Source organism: Oryctolagus cuniculus, chromosome 5, assembly GCF_964237555.1.
Source record: "Oryctolagus cuniculus chromosome 5, mOryCun1.1, whole genome shotgun sequence".
Classification (NCBI taxonomy): domain Eukaryota; kingdom Metazoa; phylum Chordata; class Mammalia; order Lagomorpha; family Leporidae; genus Oryctolagus; species Oryctolagus cuniculus.
This window is the reverse complement of record NC_091436.1, coordinates 53,136,629-53,159,443: the sequence shown is the minus strand read 5'-3', so window position 1 is coordinate 53,159,443 and position 22,815 is coordinate 53,136,629. Positions and strand designations below refer to the sequence as shown.

At 38.1% G+C, this 22,815-nt stretch overlaps 1 long non-coding RNA gene across 2 annotated transcripts in view; it reads left to right on the top strand.

Moving 5' to 3' along the window:
• LOC138849601 (uncharacterized) overlaps positions 1–15,304 on the top strand; it is a 62,672-nt gene extending 47,368 nt beyond the window's left edge. For both annotated transcript variants that reach the window (XR_011388559.1, XR_011388558.1), the window contains 2 exons: positions 5,359–5,706; positions 14,254–15,304. This is a non-coding gene — a long non-coding RNA (uncharacterized lncRNA). The remainder of the gene's footprint in view (positions 1–5,358; positions 5,707–14,253) is intronic.
• Positions 15,305–22,815: the final 7,511 nt, after the last annotated feature.

Sequence of the window (22,815 nt, the reverse complement as noted above, 5' to 3'; positions counted from 1 at the left end):
GGTAAATTACTACTTCCTTTATTTCCTATATCTAACTTTTATAATATTCCATATACAAATGTGCATTACCTCATAGTACAGATGTGACTTATTTTCATCATAAAGAAGAATCTAGATAACAAAAGCAAAGCAAAGATAAATCATCCTGCATCTGTTGAGTATAATTGAGCCCATAAGGATACTTTCTCTGATGCTATAATTTCCTAAAACTCCAGTCTGTAATAATAAAGATTTTTTTTAAAGAGGTACACACAATAAATATATTTTTTCAAGAATAGTATTAGCTTCTTTGGTGTTGACCTCTATAAGCAAAAGTGCTAAAGCATAAAATTCATCCAGTCATCTTAACTGCAACAGAAACATTTTTTGGTAAATTGTACAGTTATTCAAAATTGAAAAATTAATTCTTAAAAAATTAGTAATAGATGAAAACTTCTATTCTCTAGTAAAAAGCATTATAAAAATGAAGAGAAAATTATATACTTAATGGTGAAATATTTTAAACATTCCCTTAAAGTCATGAATAATGCAAGAATGTTATCTATCACCATTTCTGTTTAACATTTTACTATAGTAACCAGACACACAGTACAGATGAGAAAAAGAAATAAAGCATGGAAGTTTAGCAAGAAAGAAGTAGGGGAGGGGGTATTATCATTATTTACAGATAATATTATTGTCTTCAAAAAATACATAAAAATGTGTAAGGAAATTATTGGTATTAATAAGCAAGTTTAACAAGGTGGCCAGGTACAAAAAATGTTCAATTGTATCTCTCTTCACAAGCAACAATAAACTTAAAAATATAATTTTAAAAAGACACCATTACAACAACAAAAAATGTAAAGTGCCTGGAAATACAACTTGAAAAACATTTTTAAAAACCTAAATTAAGGGGCCAGCGCCATGGCTCACTTGGTTAGTCCTCCACTTGCGGTGCCAGCATGCCATATGGGTGCCGGGTTCTAGTCCCGGTTGCTCCTCTTCCAGTACTGCTCTCTGCTGTGGCCCAGCAAGGCAGTGGAGGATGGCCCGAGTGCTTGGGCCTCTGCACCCGCATGGGAGACAGGGAAAAAACACCTGGCTCTTGGCTTCGGATCAGCACAGTGCTGACCATGGCGGCCATTTGGGGAGTGAACCAATGGAAAGAAAACCTTTCTTCTGTATCTCTCTCACTGTCTATAACTCTACCTGTCAAAAAAAAAAAAAAAAAAACACTAAATTAATTGAATTGCCCTGCCTAGAAAGACCTCTCTGAAAAGTCCCTGCCTAGAAAGATTTTCTGGCAAAATTATATTGATTATACCTAAATTGTTCTGGAATATCTTTCTTGGAGATGGGCAAGCTAATTAAGAAATTTGTATAGCAGTACAGAATTTCAAAATTAGCCAGGATATTCTAAGAATAAAGAACAAGGTTTACAAACATATCTTCTTTGTATTATACAAAGATTCATTATAAAGCTAAACTAATTAAGGCATTGTGGCATTTGCAAAGGAAAAATGATTGATTAGTGAAACAGTGAGTCAGGGCCAGCACCGCGGCTCAATAGGCTAATCCTCCGCCTTGCCGCGCCGTAACACTGGGTTCTAGTCCCAGTCGGGGCACCGGATTCTGTCCCAGTTTCCCCTCTTCCAGGCCAGCTCTCTGCTGTGGCCAGGGAAGTGCAGTGGAGGATGGCCCAAGTGCTTGGGCCCTGCACCCGCATGGGAGACCAGGATAAGTACCTGGCTCCTGCCATCAGATCAGCGCGGTGCGCCAGCCGCAGCGCGCCAGCCGCGGCGGCCATTGGAGGGTGAACCAACTGCAAAAGGAAGACCTTTCTCTCTGTCTCTCTCTCTCTTCCTGTCCACTCTGCCTGTCAAACAAACAAACAAAAAAAAAAAAACAGCGAGTCAGCAAACAAACCCAGGCACAATTACAGACTTGTGTCAGATAGTAAGACAATGGGAAATGAGTAGACCACTCAATAAATGTTGTTAGGATGACAGATTGTACATATGGAAAAAATACGGTTCTCTTTCTCACATTTTACTAAAAATCAATTTATGGTGAGTAAGAAAAATAAACCGAAAAAGAAAAGAAAGCCAAAATGTATAGAAAAGAACCTGGATAATAATGTCACAATCTCAGGAAAGAGAAAAATTTAATGAGCAAAACAAAGTAACAAAATCATAAACGCAAAAATGACAATTCTTCATTAAAATGAAGAACTTCTGGGATAGGTATTTTTTTTTAAAGATTTATTTACTTGTTTGAAAGGCAGAGTTACAGAGAGACAGAGGCAGAGAGAGAAAGAAAGAGAAAGTCTTCCATCCACTGGTTTACTCCCCAAATGGCTGCAACAGCTAGAACTAGGCTGATCCAACCTATAGCCAGGAGCCAGGAGCTTCCTCTGGGTCTCCTATGGGGGTGCAGGGGCCTAAGGACTTGGGTCATCTTCTACTGCTTTCCAGCAGAGAGCTGGATTGGAAGTGGAGCAGCAGGTATTTATTCTAGTGACTAAGACACCACTTAAGACACCTGCAACCCATATCAGAGTGTCGGAATTCAAATCCTAGCTCTGCTCCCAATTCCACCTTCCTGGTAATGCAGACCTGGGAGGCAGCAGGGATGGTTCAAATAATTGGGTCCCTGCCACCCACATACGTGACCTGGATTGAGCTTCCAGCTTTCAGATTCAGCTTTGTCCAACCCTGTTCATTCTGGGCATTTGGACAGTGAACCAGTGAATGGAAGATTCTCTTTCTCTCTCTTTCTCATGCTCTCTTTCTTTCACTATGTGTATGTCTTTCTCTTTCACTCTTTTCCTCTCATATAAATGAATAAATATCTTTTAAAAGAAATACATACATTTTTAAAACATTTATTTATTTTTTAAAAAATTTTATTTATTTATTTGACAGGTAGAGTTACAGAAAGTGAGAAGGAGAGACAGAGAGAAAGGTCTTCCTTCCGTTGGTTCACTCCCCAAATGGCCGCCACAGCCAGAGTTTCGCGGATCTGAGGCCAGGAGCCAAGTGCTTCTTCCCGGTCTCCCACATGGGTGCAGGGGCCCAAGGACTTGGGCCATCTTGTACTGCTTTCCCAGGCCATAGCAGGGAGCTGGGTTGGAAGAGGAGCAGCCGGGACTAGAACCGGTGCCCATATGGGATTCTGGCACTGCAAGCAGAGGATTAACCTACAGCACCACAGTGCCAGCCCCAAAATACTTATTTATGTGAAAGACAGAATTACAGAGAGGCAGAGGCAGAGAGAGAGATGTCTTCTATCCACTGGTTCACTCCCCAAGTGGCTGCAACAACCAGAGCTGGGCCAAGCTGAAGCCAGGAACCAGGAGCTTCTTCCGGGTCTCCCATGCAGGTGCAGGGGCCCAAGAACTTCATCCATCTTCTACTGCTTTCTCTGACCAAACCAGAGAGCTGGATCAGAAGTGAAGCAGCTGGAACTTGAACCAGAGCCCACATAGGATGTCGGCACTGCAGGCAATGGCTTTACCCACTATGCCACAGCGCAAGCCCCTAAATACTAAAAACCACATATGGACTTCAAATTTTCTAAAAGCGAAAATAAAGCTTCTGTTCATCTAAAGAAAGACAGACAAGAAACAAGTGAGATGTTATTTATATCATGTGTAAGAGGATTGGTATCCAATCTTTGTGTAAAACCCCTATAAATCTACAAGAAAAAAATAAGCAACCAAACAGGAAAAAATATGCAACAGAATCTTTCCTTTGGTCCATATTTCTACTAAAATTTGGTATTGTTGGAATTTATAATTTTTTTCAAATTCAGCTAGTTGTAAAAGTTATCTTATTGGTTTGACTTTTATTACTCTGGTTATCAATATTAGTAAGAATAACATCTTTTCATATTTAGTTAAATTTATTTTTTAATCTTAAGATGTAATAGTTCTTAACATGTTGCCACATTCATTTCATATGTAGATATATACATACACAAATATATTATTTTTCTTCAAAACAGGGATATTAATGTCACAATATGTGAGATTCATGACGATTATAATAATTTGGGGAAAGAAGGCTATATTGTCATGTAATGTTATTATTCAGTGAAGCAATATTTATAACTACATAACATAATATGACATCCACACAGTTTTATACTCTCTATATATATTAACTTCCACAAATAGGAGAAAACACGTGCCATTTGTTGTTCTGTGTCTGACTTATATAAGCATAATGATCTCCAGTTCCATCCATTTTGTTGGAATTGTTAGAATTCATTTTTTTTTATGACTGAGGAGTACTCCATCATGTTTATGTATCACATTTTATTTATGTGGTTAACAGTGATGGGCATCTATGTTGATTCCATATCTTAGCTATTGTAAATTGGGCTGCTGTATACATGGGAGTGCAGGTATCACTTTCATATGCTGATTTCATTCCATTGGATATATTCTCAGGAGTGGAATAGATGGGGCATATAAGGGAACCATTTTTAATTTTCTGAGGAATCTCCCTACTGTTTTCCATAATAGTTTTACTAATCTGGGTTCCCACCAACAATGCACTAGGGTACCCTTTTTCTTCACAACCTCACCAGCAATTATTAGATTTTTTTATTTTTGAATAATAACCATTCTAACTGGAATGAGATAATACCTCATCTTAGTTTTAAATTTGGAATGACAATTATCCTAGAGATATACATTGGATAATTCATTTTTTTCTACCTCTGCCATTTATTGTTTCCACATTTGTATGGATCTGTTACTAGGCTGTCTATTCATCCTCTCATTGGTCTATAATAAGAATGTCATATTATGAAAATCACTATGACTTTTTAAATGTTGGAATCTCCAACAGATACTTGTGCTTCTTTTTACCACTCCTAATTATTCTTAGCAAATTGTTTTACTAAAGGAATTTTAGAATCAGCTTGTCCAGTTACAAAGTTATTAGGAAGTTTATTGAAACTGAATTCTCTATTTTTATTGTCAATAAGGAACTGTTTTTATATTTCCTTCCATAATGTGTTTAAATGTTTATACTATTCATGTTTTTATGGCCTTCTACAGTATTTTGTAATTTTCTTCCATAATTTTGATTGTATATTTTATTATATTTACTTCTACAAATCTTGCAGTGTTTGAGATCTTTTCTTATTTCATTTTCTATTTAATATTACTTAGGTTTAACAAGGTTACTGAAATTCTTAAGTTGCTTTCTTGAATCTAAAAACTTGCTGGTTTATGTTATTAGTTCTATTAGTATGTACATAGATTATCTTAAAAACTGCTAGCAACATAGTCATATTGCTGACAAATAAAGATGTTTGGTCTCTACCTTCCAAATGCTCATGCCAACATTTTCTCCCTTGTCTTAGGTTACCATTTTAATACTGACTAAAAGTAATCACCACTGATACCCTTATCATCTTCTAGTCTTCAATGGAAAAGTTCCTAAAATCTATCCATTAATCAAACTAAGGAAGTGCCAGAGATCTGAGATGGTGGAATAGGGTATAGCCACACTAAATTAAGTTCTCTGTGATATAAAAAATAACAAAGGAAGGACTACATTCCCAGGGGTCTAACTGATGGAAATTTTCAGCAAAGAAGTGAAAAAAGAAACAATGAAGACAAGAGGAGAGAAGACAGAGACACTGCTGCAGTAGCCCAGCCTCATGGTCCAGCCAGTTCTCAGCTATGAGCTGCCATCTTAACATGTTAAGGTAGGAAAAAAATTTCAGCATGCCTAGCACTCAGTTTTATTTGAGGGGGAATTCCACAGTCATCCACTGACTTTTATTTCAGTCTACAGAGCTGACTGGGGTCTGAGCAACTACAGGGTGGGAAGCAGGGAAGTCAACCTGTTCCCTTCACCACCTCCCCACTCCCACAAAGCCCCATACTTGACAGTAAAAAATCATGCAGCACACCTCTGTTCTCCAACCAGCTTCATAGTCAGAGTCAGGGCAACACGTGGGGCAAAGGGCAGATTCCCTGCATCCTACAACTGTGGGAGTTTTGGGGCATTAGCCCCAGAGCTATGCTTACACACTTTAAGCAAAGGGGATTCACCAGAAGCAGCCAATTAAAAAATCTGCTCCCACCCTGGAAGATCTGGGTAATGACCCTGCTGTATCCTGCAACACCCAGATTGTAATAATCTGTTCTAAATCTCTCAGTGCCAAGAAATTCACCTGGTGGACACAGGGAAGGATCTAACTGTATTCTGTCTCTCTGGATTCATACCCTCCATGGTAACATCTGTATACCTCGTAATCACCCTGCAAGACTGGAACAGGGTCCAGTTCACATCCTCTAGTCCTAGGACTAGAGCTGTTGGTATTATAAGTCACAGCACTACTTAAACTCTCCTAGCAGGACCTGAGGAAGGGTCTATCCATATCACATAGTCATTGAACCACAGCAATTGGCGCCACATGCCTTGGCATTACTAAGGCTTTCCAGTAGGACAAGGAGGCGGCTACCTCTGTCCCCCTCAGCACCAAGAGCAAGGGCCTTGCTATCACATTCGCCAGGGAGACTGACACTGAACTCTCTGTGGACCAAAGATACACACCCAAGGAGACCTTTATTCAACTCAAAGCCACGTTTCTATCTCTGTGAACTGCATCAAATTAGTCCACTGTGCCACTTATCAACACAGCTGACATTGTTTAAGACAAATCACTCAGAGACTGTGTTCATGGGCTCACCCAGAACCAAAGCCAAGGCAACAAGCCAAGTGACACCCTGAATTACAGCTAAACCACAAACTCTTTTACAATAAAACCTTCCAAATAAAGAAGGAACAAATACACCAGATAGGCAGCTATCAATGTAGAGACACGGGAGACATGAAGAAGCAAGGTAGCATGATGCTTCTAAAAGAACACAATATTACTCCAGAATTAGATCCTGAACTGAAGGAAATCAATGAAATGACAAATATGAAATTCAAAATAATGATTGCAAGAAAAATCAATGACATACAAGAAAATACAGATAGATTAAAGAAATGAGAAAATCAATGAGTGACAATAATGAAAATATTACTAACTAGATACAATTTATTAAGAAGAACCAAATAGAAATTTTGGAGATGAAATCTTCAATCAGTGAATTGAAAAATATGACTGACAGTTTTAATAGCAGAACAGACAAAGTGGAGAAAAGAATTTTTGACCTTGAGAAGAATTTTGAAATAACCCAGACAGACAAAAATAAAAAGAATTTAAAACAATGAAGAAAGTCTATGTAAAATATGGGATACCATTAGATGACCAAATATTTGCATTAAAGGCATTCCTGAAGTATAAGAAAAGGAAAAAGGCATTGAAAACCTGCTAAATGGGCCAGCGCCGTGGCTCAATAGGCTAATCCTCCACCTTATGGCGCCGGCACACCGGGTTCTAGTTCCGGTCGGGGCACCGGATTCTGTCCCAGTTGCCCCTCTTCCAGGTCAGCTCTCTGCTATGGCCCGGGAGTGCAGTGGAGGATGGCCCAAGTCCTTGGGCCCTGCACCCGCATGGGAGACCAGGAAAAGCACCTGGCTCCTGGCTTCGGATCAGCGCGATGCGCCGGCCACAGCACGTCAGCTGTGGCGGCCATTGGAGGGTGAACCAACTGCAAAAGGAAGACCTTTCTCTCTGTCTCTCTCTCTTCCTGTCCACTCTGCCTTTCAAAAAAAAAAAAAAAAAAAACCTGCTAAATGGAGGCTAGCACTGTGGTGTAGCAGGTAAAGCCACCACCTGCAGTGCCAGCACCCCAAATGGATGCCAGTTCAAGTCCTGGATGCTCCACTTCTGATCCAGCTTCATGCTAATGTGCCTAGGAAAGCAGTAAAAGACAGTCCCAGTCCTTGGGCCCCTGCACCAATGTGGGAGACCCGGAAGAAGCTCCTGGCTCCAGGCTCCTGGCTACTGGCTTTGGATTAGCCCAGCTCTGGCTGTTGCAGCCATTTGGAGAGTGAACCAGCAGATGGAAGATCTCTCTCTCTCTCTCTTTCTGTCTCTGCTTCTGCCTCTCTGTAACTCTGCCTTTCAAACAAATAAATAAGTCATTAGAGAAAGAGAGAGAGAGAGAGAGAGAGAGAGAGAAATGCAAAATGAGGTAATAGTTGAAAATTTCCTAGGTCTTGAAAGAGATGTGGACACCCAGATCCAAGATGCCCAAAAAACCCCAAGCATACTCAACCCCAAGCAGCTAACAATATGCTTCTCCAGAGCATATTGTCATCAAATTGTCAAAAGTTAAAGACAAAAAGAAACTCCTAAAGACAGCAAGAGAAAAACATCAAGTTACATATAAAGGAAAACCAATTAGATTAACATAAGTCTTCTCAGCAGAAACTCTACAGGCCGGAAGACAGTGGGATGATATAGTCAAGGTCTAAAAAGAAAAAAACTTCCAACCAAGGATATTATATGCAGTGAACCTATCCTTAAGTGAAAGGGAAATAAAGATTTACCAGATAAACAAAAACTGAGAGAATTCATCAGCACCAGACCAGCCTTACAAGAAATTCTTAAGGGTGTCCTGCGTTAGAAGTAAACATCATGAAGACACATGATACCACTAAATTCACTAACAGAGCAGATAGAATCATTATCCAATCAACAAAATGACAAGTCTTAGTTCTTATCTATCAGTACTAACCTTGAATATAAGTTGATTAAAATCATCAACCAAAAGACTTAGATTGATTGAATGGATAGAAAACCAACACCCCACTATATGCTGCCTACAAGAAACATAGTTCACAAAGATACATAAGACGAAAAGTGAAGGGTTGGAAAATGATACACCTAGCAAATAGAAACCAAAAGTGAACAGGAGTCACTATCCTGATATCAAATAAAGCATACTTTAAATCAAAAGCTGTAAAAAAAGATAAAGGGCATTATATTTACTAAAAGGTTCAATTCAGCCTGAAGTCATAACATTCATAAATGTATATACACCCAACACAAGACCACCAGATATATATGGAAAATACTATTATGCCTAAAAGAAGAGATAGACTACAATACAATCCTAGTGACTTCAACACAGTACTTTCATCAATGGACAGATCATCCAGACAAAAAAAAAATCAATAAAGCTACACTAGAGTTGAAACATACTATCTAACAAATGGACCTAGCAGATAGTTACAGGACATTTCACCCAACAGCTACAGAATACATATTCTTCTTATCATCAGATGGAACATTTTCTAGGATAGACCAGATATTAGGTAACAAACCAAGTCTTAGCAAATTAAAAAAAGATTGAAATCACACCATGTATCTTCTCAAACCATAAAAGAATAAAACTAGAAATCAATCAACAAACAGAAGAATAAGTAGGGCTATATTTTCACCAATATTATTCAATGTAGTACTGGAAGTTTTAGCAAGAGAAATCAGGGAGAAAAAGAAATACAGGGCATCAAAACTAGAAAAGAGAAAGTCAAATTATCCATGTTGAGGCCGGCACTATGGCATAGCTGGTAAAGCGACCACCTGCAGTGCCTACATCCCATATGGGCACTGGTTGGAGTCCAGACTGCTCCACTTCTGATCCAGCCTGGGAAAGCAGTGGAAGATGGCCCAAGTCCTTGGGTCCCTGCACTCATGTGGGAGACCTGGAAGAAGCTCCTGGCTCCTGGCTCCTGGCTTCAGATCGGTGGAGCTCCAGCTGTTGTGGCCATCTGGGGAATGAACCAGCAGATGGAAGACTGCTCTCTCTTTCTCTGCCTCTGCCTCTCAGTGTAACTCTGACTTTCAAATAAATAAATAAATCTTTTTTAAAAAATTATCCATGTTTGCAGATGATATGTTGTTGTATATGGAAAAACCTAAACATTCCAGTAAAAAGCTGTTAGAATTGATAAACCAATTCAGTAAAGTTGCAGGTTACAAAATAAATATACACAACAAACATGTATGTTTGTATGCTAATGATGAACTCACAGAAGGAGAAAACAAGAAAGAAATATCATTCAGGGCCAGCGCTATGGCATAGTGGGTAAAGCTGCTGCCTGCAGTGCTGGCATCCCATATGGGCACCAGTTTGAATCCAGGCTGCTCCACTTCCAATCCAGCTCTCTGCTGGAAAGCAGTAGAAGATGACCCAAGTCCTTGGGCCGCTGCACCCACGTGGGAGACCCAGAAGAAGCTCCTGTTTCCTGGCTTCATATCAGCACAGCTTCAGCTATTGTAGCCATCTTGGGAGTGAACCATGGGATGGAGGACCTCTCTCTCTCTCTCTCTCTCTGCCTCTCCTTCTCTCTGTGTGTAACTCCAACTTTCAAATAAATAATTTACCCAAAGGAATTTAAATTGGCAAACAAAAAAGCTATCTGCACTCTAACGTTTATTGCAACTCAATTCATAATAGCTAAGACCTGGAACCAACCTAAATGCCCATCAACGGTAGACTGGATAAAGAAATTATGGGATATGTACTCTTTAGAATACTATGCCACAGTAAAAAACAATGAAATCCAGTCATTTGCAACAAAATGGAGGAATCTGAAACATATCATGCTGAGTGAAATAAGCCAGTGCCAAAGGGACGAATATCATATGTTCTCCCTGATCGGTGACAACTGACTGAACACCAAAAAGGAAACCTGTTGAAGTGAAATGGACACTATGAGAAACAGTGACTTGATCAGCATAGCCCTGACTGTTAATGAACTCTTAGTAGTTTTTTTTGTGTGTCTGTTCTACTTAATACTACTGGTTTAATTCTGTAATTAATACACAGTTATTCTTAAGTGTTGAAATTTAACTGAAATGTGATCCCTGTTACATATAGGAGTGGGAATAAGAGTGGGAAGAGATGTACAATTTGGGACATGCTCAAGCTGACTTGCCCCAAATGGTAGAGTTAGAAACATACCAGGGGATTCCAATTCAATCCCATCAAGGTGGCATGTACCAATGCCATCTCACTAGTCCAAATGATCAATTTCTGTTCACAGGTGATCATAATGGAAGGACTAAGAGTCAAAGGGATCACATAAACAAGTCTAGTGCCTGCTAATAAAACCGATAGAATAAATAAAGGGGAGAGCGATCCAACATGGGAAGTGAGATACACAGCAGACCCATAGAATGGCAGATGTCCTAAACATCAGAATCAGCCCTTAAGGCATGCGGATCAAGCTGAAAAGCCCATGAGAGTATTTCAGGCATGGAAAGCCAAGACATTCTAGCAAAAAAAAAAAAAAAAAAAAAAAAAAAAAAAAAAAAACCTAAATGAAAGATCTCTGTTACTGAGATCCCAGTAGAAAGAACAGGTATTCAAAGAAGGAGGTACCTTTCTCTGAAGGGAGGAGAGAACTTCCACTTTGACTATGACCTTGTCTAAACAAGATAAGAGTCGGTGAACTCAAAAGGCTTCCGTAGCCTTAGAAACTCATGACTGGGGCCTAGGGTGATTACTGATGCCATAAACAGGAGTGTCAATTTGTAAAGTCAACAACAGGAGTCACTGTGCACTTACTCCTCATGAAGGATCTCTGTCCTTAATGTGCTGTACATTGAAATTTAATGCTATAACGAGTACTCAAACAGTATTTTTCACTTTGTGTGACTATGTGGGTGCAAACTGTTGAAATCTTTACTTAATGTATACTAAACTGATCTTCTATATATATAGAAAATTGAAAATGAATCTTGATATGAATGGAAAGGGAGAGAGAGCGGGAAAGGGGAGGGTTGGTGGTGGGAGGGAAGTCACTGGGGGGGGAGCCAATGTAATCCATAAGCTGTATTTTGGAAATCTATATTCATTAAATAAAAGTAAAAAAAAAAAACAGCTTGTTACTGGCACAAAAACTGATACAGAGATAAATTAAACAGCATAGAGAGTCCAGAAATTAATGCACATACATACAGCTAACTGATTTTGACAAAAGTGTTCAGACCATACAGTGAAGTAAGAATAATCTCTTCAACAAATGGTGCTGGCAAAACTGAATGTATATATGCAGAAGAATGAAATTAGATCCACACCTCTCTTATCATACTCTAAAATTAACTCAAAATGGACCAAAGACCCAAATTTAAGACCTGAGACTATGAATTTGTTAGAAGAAAATGTGGGGGAAACATTTCAAGACTTTGGTATATGAGATGACTTCTTGGACAAGACCCCACAAATCACAGGCAACAAAAGCAAAACTAAACAAATGGGGTTATATCAAACTCAGAAGCTTTTGCACAACAAAGGAAATAATCAATGAAGTGAAGAGACATCCATCAGAATGGGAAAAAAATACTTGCAAACAATTTATCTGACAATAGATTAATATACCAAATATATCAGCAACTTAAAAACCCTAACAACAACAATAAAACCAATCCAGCTGAGAAATGGGCAAAGGATATCAACAGACAATTCTCAAAAAAAAGAAATACAAATTATCAACAAATACATGAAAAAAATGTTCAACACCATTAGCCATCAGGGAAATGCAAATCAAAACCAGAATGAGGTATTACCTCACCTCTCAGAATGACTAAAATCCAAAACACAGAGTGAAACAAATGTTGGCAAAGATGTGAACAAAGAAGAACATGTTTACACTGTTGGTGGGACTACAGATTAGTGCAGCCACTGTAGAAAACAGTGTGGAGATTTTGTAAAAACTAGAAATAGACTTGCCATATGATCTAGCAATCCCACTACTGGGTATACACCTAGAAGACAAGAACATGTTGTATCAAAGTGACAGCTGCACCACCATGTTAATAGCAGCACTGTTCTCAATAGCCAAAATTTGGAACCAACCAAGATGTCCATCATCAGATGAATGGATAAAGAAAATGTGGTATATATTCACAATGGAATATTATTCAGCTATAAAAAAGAATGAAATTCTACCATTTGCAGCAAAATGGACACAACTGTAGGAAGCCATGTTGAGTGAAATAAGCTGGACCCATAAAGATAAATATTGCATGTGTTCCCTTATATGTGGGAGCTAAAAATCAAAAAATAAACAAAAAAGAGATAAAAAAGCAAGAAAAAAAGAAAGAAATGTCTGTGTGTCTCAGTATTGCTGCAAATAGTTTTGTAAAACATTGTTTTATACCTTTGTCAAATCAATGTTTAAGAATGTTATACTACTATAGTTTTAATAATCTGTGATTACTTTAAAATTTACTGTATATGACTGAAATGGTCATTTTTCCATTCAATTATTGTTTATACCCATTGTCTATATTCCCACTAAATGAGGGTATTCTTGCAATTTACTTGTTAAATTTCTTATTTGGTGAAGCATTAATTCTATTTACTGTAATGTAATTTTAAAATATCTTATCTCATAAACTAAAAAAAAAGGGAGAAGGAAAATGGGTGGGAGGAAGGAGGAGGGAGGGAGGGAGAAAGGGAATATCATTATGTTCTTAGAATCATATCTACAAATCAAATCACATCTGTTAAAAACTAACTAAAAATTAATATTAAAAATTTTAAATAAAAATTTTTAAAAATAAAGTAAATTAAAAAAAGAAACACCAGACCAAGGAAAACAAAAACACTAAGGAAGCTCCCATCTATTTATATTTTTTATAATACATGAGGGTGAAATTGTACTGAGTTGTGAAGTTTATTTCTCTTTATTTTTATTTATTTGAGAGGAAGAGTCACAGAGAGAGGTAGTTAGAGGGTGATTGATCTTCCATTAGCTGATTCACTCCTTAAATGGCTGCAGTGGCCACAGCTGGGCCGATCTGAAGCCAGGAGCCAGGATCTTCCTCGAGGTCTCCCACATGGGTGCAGGGGCCCAAGCACTTCAGCCATCCTCCACTGCTTTCCCAAGCCATCAGCACAGAGCTAGATAGGAAGAAGAGCAGCCAGGACACGAACTGGACCCATATGGGATGCCAGAGCCTTAGTCAGAGGCTTAACCTACTATGCCACAGAGCTGACCCCTATCTCTCTTTTTATCTGATAATGTAGTGTGTTCCAACTAAAAGATTATTTGAGGTTAAATTCCTCTCCTGTATTATCACAAAATATGATTTTCTCAATTCAGTTGAAAGCAAATTAATAACATTCTATTTAGAATTTTTCACGTCAATTTTTCCAGCTGATACTGATCAGTAACTTGATTTTCCTACTACATCTTTGTATAACTTTGATATCAAGACCTTTTCTGTTCTCTTAAACATTTTATAATACAGAGGATTTGTTAAAAGTTCTTTGTAGAATAATTTGTATAACTTTTACTTTTAAAGTTATTTATTTGTTTATTTATTTATGACACTTAGGTACTGCCAGAGACCTCCCATCAGCTCATTCACTCCTTAAATGCCGACAAATGCTGGTCCTGGGCTGAAGCCAAAGCCAAAAATGCAGTCCAAGTTTTCCTTCTGGGTGGCAGGAACTTGGGCCATCACCACTACCTCCCAGGATCTGCATTAACAGAAAGCTGAAATCAGGAGCCAGGAATCAAACCCAAGTATTCCATGCAGGACAAGTGAATCTTAATCCACTCTTAACCACTGAGCTAAACACCTACTCCCATGGATTAATATTAAAAATGTCCCACAATTTTGTGTAAGATATTCTTAGTTGTCTATCCAATGCCATCCTCCATTTTTTCTTGTTAAGAAACCACTGATTTTTGTTGGAGTAGATACACACATACATTCACATATACACAGATACTTCAATAAGTTCATGGAAAATAGAATTAAAAGATAATATTCATTTTCCATGAACATTATACATATGCTACACATATTTGTTTGGGGAAGTACCCTTACTTCACGTGATGAGTTCTGAATAAATAATAATGTATTTTAATAGGTAGTCATGCATTATTTAACTGCAAGATACCTTCTGGGAAACACATCTTTTTATGATTTCATCCTTCTATGAATGTGTACAAACTAAGTCAGCTACCACAGAACCACGTGATATAATCTCACCACCCTTGTGTGTGCATACTGCCCTTGACCAAGACATCAACAGGTAGCACATGACTATGTAAGTATTAACTCACTTGCCCTCGCTACTAACACTTTCCTAGTTATCTCACCTGCCCCTCTCATGGTCACATGTACACATCTCTCAGTCCACACTCTATTACTATTGTGTGTATTTCAGAGCTTCTGCTCCACTGTAGTAACAGGGATAATGCAAATCCACTCACAGACTCAGAGGGCCATCCTACTCAGCTGTTGGTCACGAGGCTGTAGTTGTTTCCTCCTGCCAACCAGGACATGGGTCTTAATAAAGATAAAGCGAGAGCAGCCAATCTTCACTTTTCCAGCTTCCTTTGCGGGCAAGTCAGCCTCACAGAATAAGCCTCCATTTCAGGAAGTGCATCAACCTCAGGACTTCTCTTCATTCTCATGTAGAACCCAAGAACTTGATTATCATCTTCAAGCCCAGAGCCAACCCCATGGTGCCAGCCCCACTCATCATGTTGAGTTTCTTTTTTATATTCTGTGTTCTCTTATTTGAAGATCCATTCATGCTTTCTGGTTATCACTACATTTTTATGATTTCTCTGGATCTTAACCAAAGTGGTGAGCATAGTAGTAAGCTCATTGTCATGTTTGCAGGAAGTGATTTTCAAATGTTTTTAGTGTAAACAAAGTAATGGAATTCTTGGCTATGAATCCCAACGTGGTGTATATTGTTGCTTATTTTCACCAGAAATCTATGGTTCAAGTATTCAGCTACTCTGGGTATCAGTTCTGATGACCAAATTAGATTCTTGTGAATAATAATTCTAGCAAATTCATGTCCTGTAATAAATAAACTATATATTAGTGCATGCTGATATATGCAGTAAATATCCAATGTGAAAAAAATAAAAAGATTTGTTTTAAGTCCCAATTTTACCAGATAAAAGAATGGGTATATTCTGCTTTCAGTCTCATGACAGTTCAGAATGATTGATCTTCTGTTTCTTAAGGAGCAGACTCTGGATCTACATAATATTCATAAACTCAGACACACAGAAGGAAAATGCAATGAGAAATTTTGCTTCCAATATTGAACACTAGAGATCTCAGCTTCACTCAATTTTTGCTTGGGAGGCAGATCTCCCTTTTGAATTAAATTATCCAAAATTTTTAAGGTCTGTGGCTGACTACTACTGCCATATCTTTAAGAATATATCCTATGTCCTTGCTAGATGAGAATATGAGAAGATAGAATTATTGATTTCCAAGTAAAATCTATGATGTGCTATTCTTTAAGAAGCATCTTGGGTTGGAAACAAACATTTTTATCAACACTACACACTACTTGCAAATCAAATGTTTGTTCCACTTTCAGAATGTGGAGCCATAAAAATCTTTAGAGATCGTCTAACCTAGTTTTTCCATTGTACAGATGAATAAACTGAGGGCTGAAGGAGTAACTCCATTTCATAATACTGGACGGAGAGCCCAGTACCTCAAGATCCAGTCTCCTCCATTGCTTTTCTCCAACCTGTTCCATTCTTAAGAAAATAGCTGGAATAATTTCATCAGAGGCTGTATTGCTTTCCCAGAGAAGACAGGGCAATGTATCATGAAATTAGACCAGTGGGCTGAGTTCCCAAAATATGTGACCTTTATAGTGATGGGCACCAGGGATTAGGACTCCCACTTTGTGTGCTTTAAGATAGCAATCAGCAGCAGGCTTCTCCCACCCCCCCTTTTAGGTCCTGGGGGTTCTCTCCAATTCTCTGCTACTTGCCTACATAACTGGTTGAGAACATGTGCTTTGAAATGTCACCTTTTTGACACCTACTATTAGTATTTTCTTTCTGCTGATGTAACCCTCTTTGGCTTTCTGGTCTCCTATCCAAGGTAAAAAGAGCCTAGAATCTCTTTCACTTGTTGGTATGGTTGCCTCGACTTAGCACTTCATTTTATTATCTATTTTTAATTGAAAAATGAAAATTATATGTATATATATTTATGATGTGCCATTGATATTCTGAAATGTGTATATATGATAGAATGTCTAAATTTAGTTAATTAACATACATATTAATCACATTCTTAACAATTATTTTTTGTGTTGTGAACATTTAAAATCCATTCTCTTATCAGTTTGCAACAATAAAATAGATCGTTACTAACCATAGTCACCATTATAAAAACAGACCTCTTTTACATATTTTTCTTAACTGAAATTTTGTGTCCTTTGACCAATCTTCCCAATCTCCCCACTCTCACAGCATTTTGTTTAAAATACACAGGAATAGTCTGTTTTTCTAATAAAAATTGTCAATTAGTAACTGAGTTATTATGCTGCTTCACTGAAAGGCTATTTTATCACATTCATTTCCAAAAATGACAAATGTCCTTGTTATGGCTACTCTTTAAAATACTCCAAAGCAAAGCTATAAATGCTAGTATGCATTAAGACTTCAAATTTATTTTGTCACCAAGTTTATGAAGAGGGAAAAAGAAAGCAAAGGGATGAAAATATGTGATTATCTAGAAGCATTTCAGAATCATTATCTTCTGAAAATATTCCCAAATACTGATAGACATTACAAGGTCATGACCTAAGTTTGGGGAAAGAATTAACTATGTCTAGGAGTACAGGCATTAGGTTGCTAATGTGGGGAAAAGTTTAATTAGTGAAAGTCCATTTGATTTCTTACCTAGTGATGTAACTTATTTTTGTTACCAATTCTCTGGACAACTGACAAGTTTCCATTTTGATTTACTGTATGGCAACATCCATCATTAAGCACACAAAATTATATACTATGTAAATTTTTAAATTTATATTTCATTTTTTAATTTTATATAATATGATGGGTTAGATTATTTTAAAGATAAATTGATTCATGCCTCTCATAAATTAAGATGAAATAATAGCACCTGATGAGGTCTGAATTTCAGAGCCAACCAATGACTATCACTTTAAAATATGATGCATAGTATGTACAGCATGAAATTAAGAGCAAAAATTAAAATTCAGGCAGCTTTGCAGTCTGTTAGGCTAATGCTAGGTTCAATGCATTGTCAAACTTCCTACCATGGTAAATATTTCAGGCATAGGAAAATTTAATTTATTTATGTCAACATAAAATTTGCTTAAAAATCACTCACAATAACCAAAGGAATTAAAAATGGAAGCCAGTATAGCTGTCAGTACTAAAAATTCTTCCATGCTTGCCAAGAGAAACTTCCTACGAGTGTTTCTAAGAAGCTTTTTCAAGACCTCTTGAAACATGTGACAGGACATCACACTCAGATGGATATCTTCACCTTCTGTCTGTTAGTCCTGTGGTCTCCTATTAATCCCTCCAGCATTCTGCTAAAATGAAGTTTATAAACAGAAGTTTGGGAATGGATCAACACCAATACTGTCAAATATCTAAGACAACAATTTAAATCCTTTAGTCTATTTCCACCTTCTAAATCTGAAAATTCCTCTATGTCCTTGCATCCTACAAAAGAAGTTTCATAGTTTTGAGGTTGTTATATCCGGACCATGTGTCTTTAAAGAAAAATAATTTTAATAGAGTCAGAAATTAAAGGCAATAAAGTGACTTTTCCAAAGTAAAGATGAAAAACATCTTCATATCAAGAAATAATTGATACCTGCTCTTTGACTTAATCTTAGTAAATATCTTAGTAAATACTATAAACACAAATTAGCTTCTAATATTTTCTTCTTTTTCAAATATGATAAGCCAAAAATATTTGGCACATTTATATCCCAATCTCCCTTTTTATTTTTTATATGATCATTTCTAATGGTTTGAGTCATATGGGTTGAATTTCTGTCACCATATCCTTAAGCCAACCCTTTCATAGAGACTCATTAAAATAAACTCATTTTTGAAAGGTGATTATGGTTTTAAATGTTTCTCAATCTTAGAAATGAGCATTAATATCAGCATGATTTCAATAGAAAAGTAATTCAGGAAGTTGTCATTATTTTACCAAAGCTAAAGTTGAGTTCTACATAACATAAATATATTCTTAAATATTGAAGTAAACTTTAATATTCTTATAATTTTAAATATATATTAATAATTATAAAATAGTATCATCTATTCACATGACTATGCAGGATTTTTACTTGGAAACACTATTCTGTGAGCTACTCTAAGTTTGCAAGAAAATTACTCAACCCTCTTGTTCTTGCTTTTTTACTAACTCAAACTGTAATTCCTCCACTTAGCTTTTTGGTAACTGTTAGAGCACACAGATTTCTATTTTTTCTTTTGTTATTTCTTTAAAATAAAATCATCACACAGAGTGTAGTATCATTCCTAAATAACAAATCATTCCTGAAAAATCTCAATTCTGCAGGAATTATCTCCAACTTACTTATTTATTTGTTTGTTTGTTTGTTTATTTATTTACTTGAGAGAAACAGAAAGGGAGCACTCCCAACTGCTGGTTTAATCCACAAACAATTTCAAGGGCCAGGGTTAGGGTCAATAACTCAACCTAGGTCTCCCACATGAATGGCAGGAAAATAATTATTTGAACCATCATCATTAGCATCAGAAGTCCCAGCAGGGTCTAGAACCCAGGCATTCTGATTTGGAATGCAGATTTCTTTCTTATCCAGCATCCTAGATACTAGACTAAATCCCTGCCTCTGCCACAACCAATTTTTCATGCTTTTTGGTATTTAATTGCCAAGTCATAATTGAACATATTTATAGGGTACAATGTGATACTTCAATACATGTATACAATGTGTGATGCTCAAATCATTGTAAGTGGTATATTTACTACCTCATTTATCATTTCTTTGTCAACTAATATCATTAACAGCTTGAATCCACAAAACTTTGTCAGCTACTCTCTTAAGTCCAAAGGCATCTCTCTTCAGTAAAATGAGCAAGGATGGGATTAGGGAGTAACTCTGTGAAGTCAGCATTGTGTTCCATCCCCTTTGACTGGAAAAATAAGGCAGGCCAAAATGTCAACTTCCAGGATCCAAACCATGGGCAAGGGAGGCCCTGAGCTGGCAGCAAGTCAGTTCTCTAGACTATTCATATGTCCTTCTTTTGAAATTGTATATTGTCACAGAAATAAGATGACACAGCAATAAAGATTCAGAGGCAATGAAGTCAGCTAGTTCATAAAATAAGAGGCAAATCTTCCTGAGGGGAAAATAAGCATTTCATTGAAATGTTATCATGATTAAATGAATGTAAATTCCATTGACAATTAATTTGACATCTTGGGTAAGGTGTTTTGCACAGCAGTTAAGATTTGGCTTGGGATGCTCACATCCTATAACTGAGTGTCTGGATTCAAGTTCCAGTCTCCTGTTAATGCACATCCTGGGAGTCAGAAGATGATGGCTCAAGTACTTGGATCCCTACCACCCAAGTGGCAGACCAGGACTGAGTTCCAAGTTCTTGGCTTCTCTCTGGCCCTGCCCAGGCTGTTGTGGATACTTCAGTATTTCAAAAGTGAACCACAGGAAGGAAGATCGATCTCTCTCTCCCTCTCTCTCTCTCTCTCTCTCTCTCTCTCTCTCTCTTAATGAAAACAAATAAAATGCTAAAAAAAAAAAAACAACAACAACAAAGGGCATGCAATTTATTAACTTTGGGAATGAAGGTTCACAATTTTAGATATTGTTCTAGGATATTGAAAAGAAATTTTGATTTTATTAACTTTATTTTTATATGACTCCTTCCTGGCAGCTCAATAAATTGGTGTGAGTGGAATTCATAAAGAGGAAACAGGAGACAGAATTTACTCTTGTTTTCCTTCAATCTGTGTAACATTCCCAAGAGTCTAAATCAAAGTTTGACTTGACTTTGGTTGGTTGTGTACTGGGAGAGTGGAGGGGCTTAAATGTAGTGTTAATTTCTGCTTCAGAATAGAAACAAGAGAAGAGTTCATCAGATTGAAAAACATCACCTCCCAGTGTTCCAATATTGAGAAAAGACTGAACATGCTCCAGTCTTCAGGGTATATTTTAAAACTCCCAGCTGGTTCTTTTTTCTTTTATTTTGATTTGAGGGAAGGGAAAGGTTTTCCTGCCTAAATTCAAGATGGGTCCTCACTTACCCAATTTCCTGTGTTCCTTTAAACCCTTCTGCAGTCAGTACCATCACTCAACTTCAGGGAGATTTTTAAAAACCGTCTTAAGTAAGAAGGCATAATGAAATATGAGCAGAAAGCAGTTTTAGGCAACTAGAACCATTCACCTAATTTTCTTCCTTCAAATGTGCAAAAGCACTACTCCTGTAATCCTTTTCTAAAATAGCAACGTTGCTGGACCTTGCTGAACTCACAGAAGGTGTCGTGATATTCTCCAGAATTTGTAGAAAAATCAAAGTAAAACAGAACATCAAAGCGAGCGAGAACAGCTGATAGAAGGTAACTTGCAGGACGGGAAGAGCAGAATTTCCGAGCCTTGACTAGAGGCATGATCCCCTGCTTGCCTCCCCAGGCTTTTCGCCACGCAATTTTGGCAGCAACATCCCTGGTTGCCTAGCCTAAGATGAGCCGAAAGGAGCGCGCTGCGACGAAGTAGGATGCTCAGATGTGCAGACTTGCTGCATTGCGCCCTCAGTGAGAGAATGCATGGACATCCGCCTCCTCCGGCGTCCTTGGAAATGACCCTCGGTGTGTGAACTGAGGCCAATCTAGAGTCCCGGGCCAGGGCTGGGCAGAGAGGCCCCAGGCTCGAAATCTGCTTAGCAGCAGCGAGACGGGATGAGAGAAGGGGAAGGAACCTGCATTTCCCACCTCTCCCCACCCCTGCATCCGGAACATAGATTGTGGGTTAATCGAGTGACGGCCCGCTTTATTCGTTCTCTTTTTTTGTCTCAGGAAAATTCCAAAATAGACGATAGTTCCTCCTAGGATAGGGATGGGAGGGATGTTGGACGTCACTTGTGCACCTGGGTTTCCGGAGGCTCCTCCTATTTGCTGAGCGCATCCACAAAGCAGCGAGCCGCTAAAAAGAGGCTTGGGTAAAACTGGGCTGGAGGACTGTCTTTATTCGTTTAAAAATGTCTAATAATAATAAATAAATAAACATGCAGATGTATTTATTTGAAAGAGTTATGGGAGGGGGTGGAGGGAGGTTAGTGTGAGAGGTTGCCACTGATGGTTCACTCCCCAAATGCATGCAACTGGAAGCCAGGAGCCAGGAACTCCAGCCTGGTCTCTCACATATTTACACAGGTGGCAGGGGTCCAAGTACTTGGTCCATCTTCGCTGCCTTCCCAAGTGCAAGAAACTGGATCTGAACTGGAGCAGCCAGGTCTCCAATCAGCTGCAACAATGCAAGGATGCTGCGAGGCTAACAGAGGCTTAACCGGCTAGAACACAAGGTTGGCCTTTTCTTTGTTGTTAATTTACATTTAAGTAAATTACACTGCAGGTAATCAAGAAAATTCTTCAATCTTAGGACAGCTCACCATTTGCAAGGTGAGTTGGGGACATGGAATCATTCATTGTCCATGTGCAAACAGGTGGAAAACAAAAATTCCATATCCAAACAGTGCGGCTTAAAATATTCAGTTTCAAAACTCAAATACATCTTTAGCATATCACAAATACTTCCTCCAATGTACTTTTTCCAGGGGGCATTCGCAGTTCTATAGCCTGAGAGTCCTAGTGAAACTTTCTATTGGATTTGAACCAGGGAACAATGGCTTTCCTTGTCTCTGTGATCTTCGCTCTTGGCTTGCTTAAGTCTGGGTTCCCAAAGCCCCAGAACTCTGCTGCCAGCCCCCGGGTCCGCCAGCCACTATTCCTGTAACGCCACTTCCTCCACCTGATCCAGTTAGGCAAAAGGCCTTGTCTCCCTGCGCTTCTAAACTTGCAGGGCGGAGGACGTCACTGTCACACCCCGCTTTCCAAGGGGGGGGGGGGGGG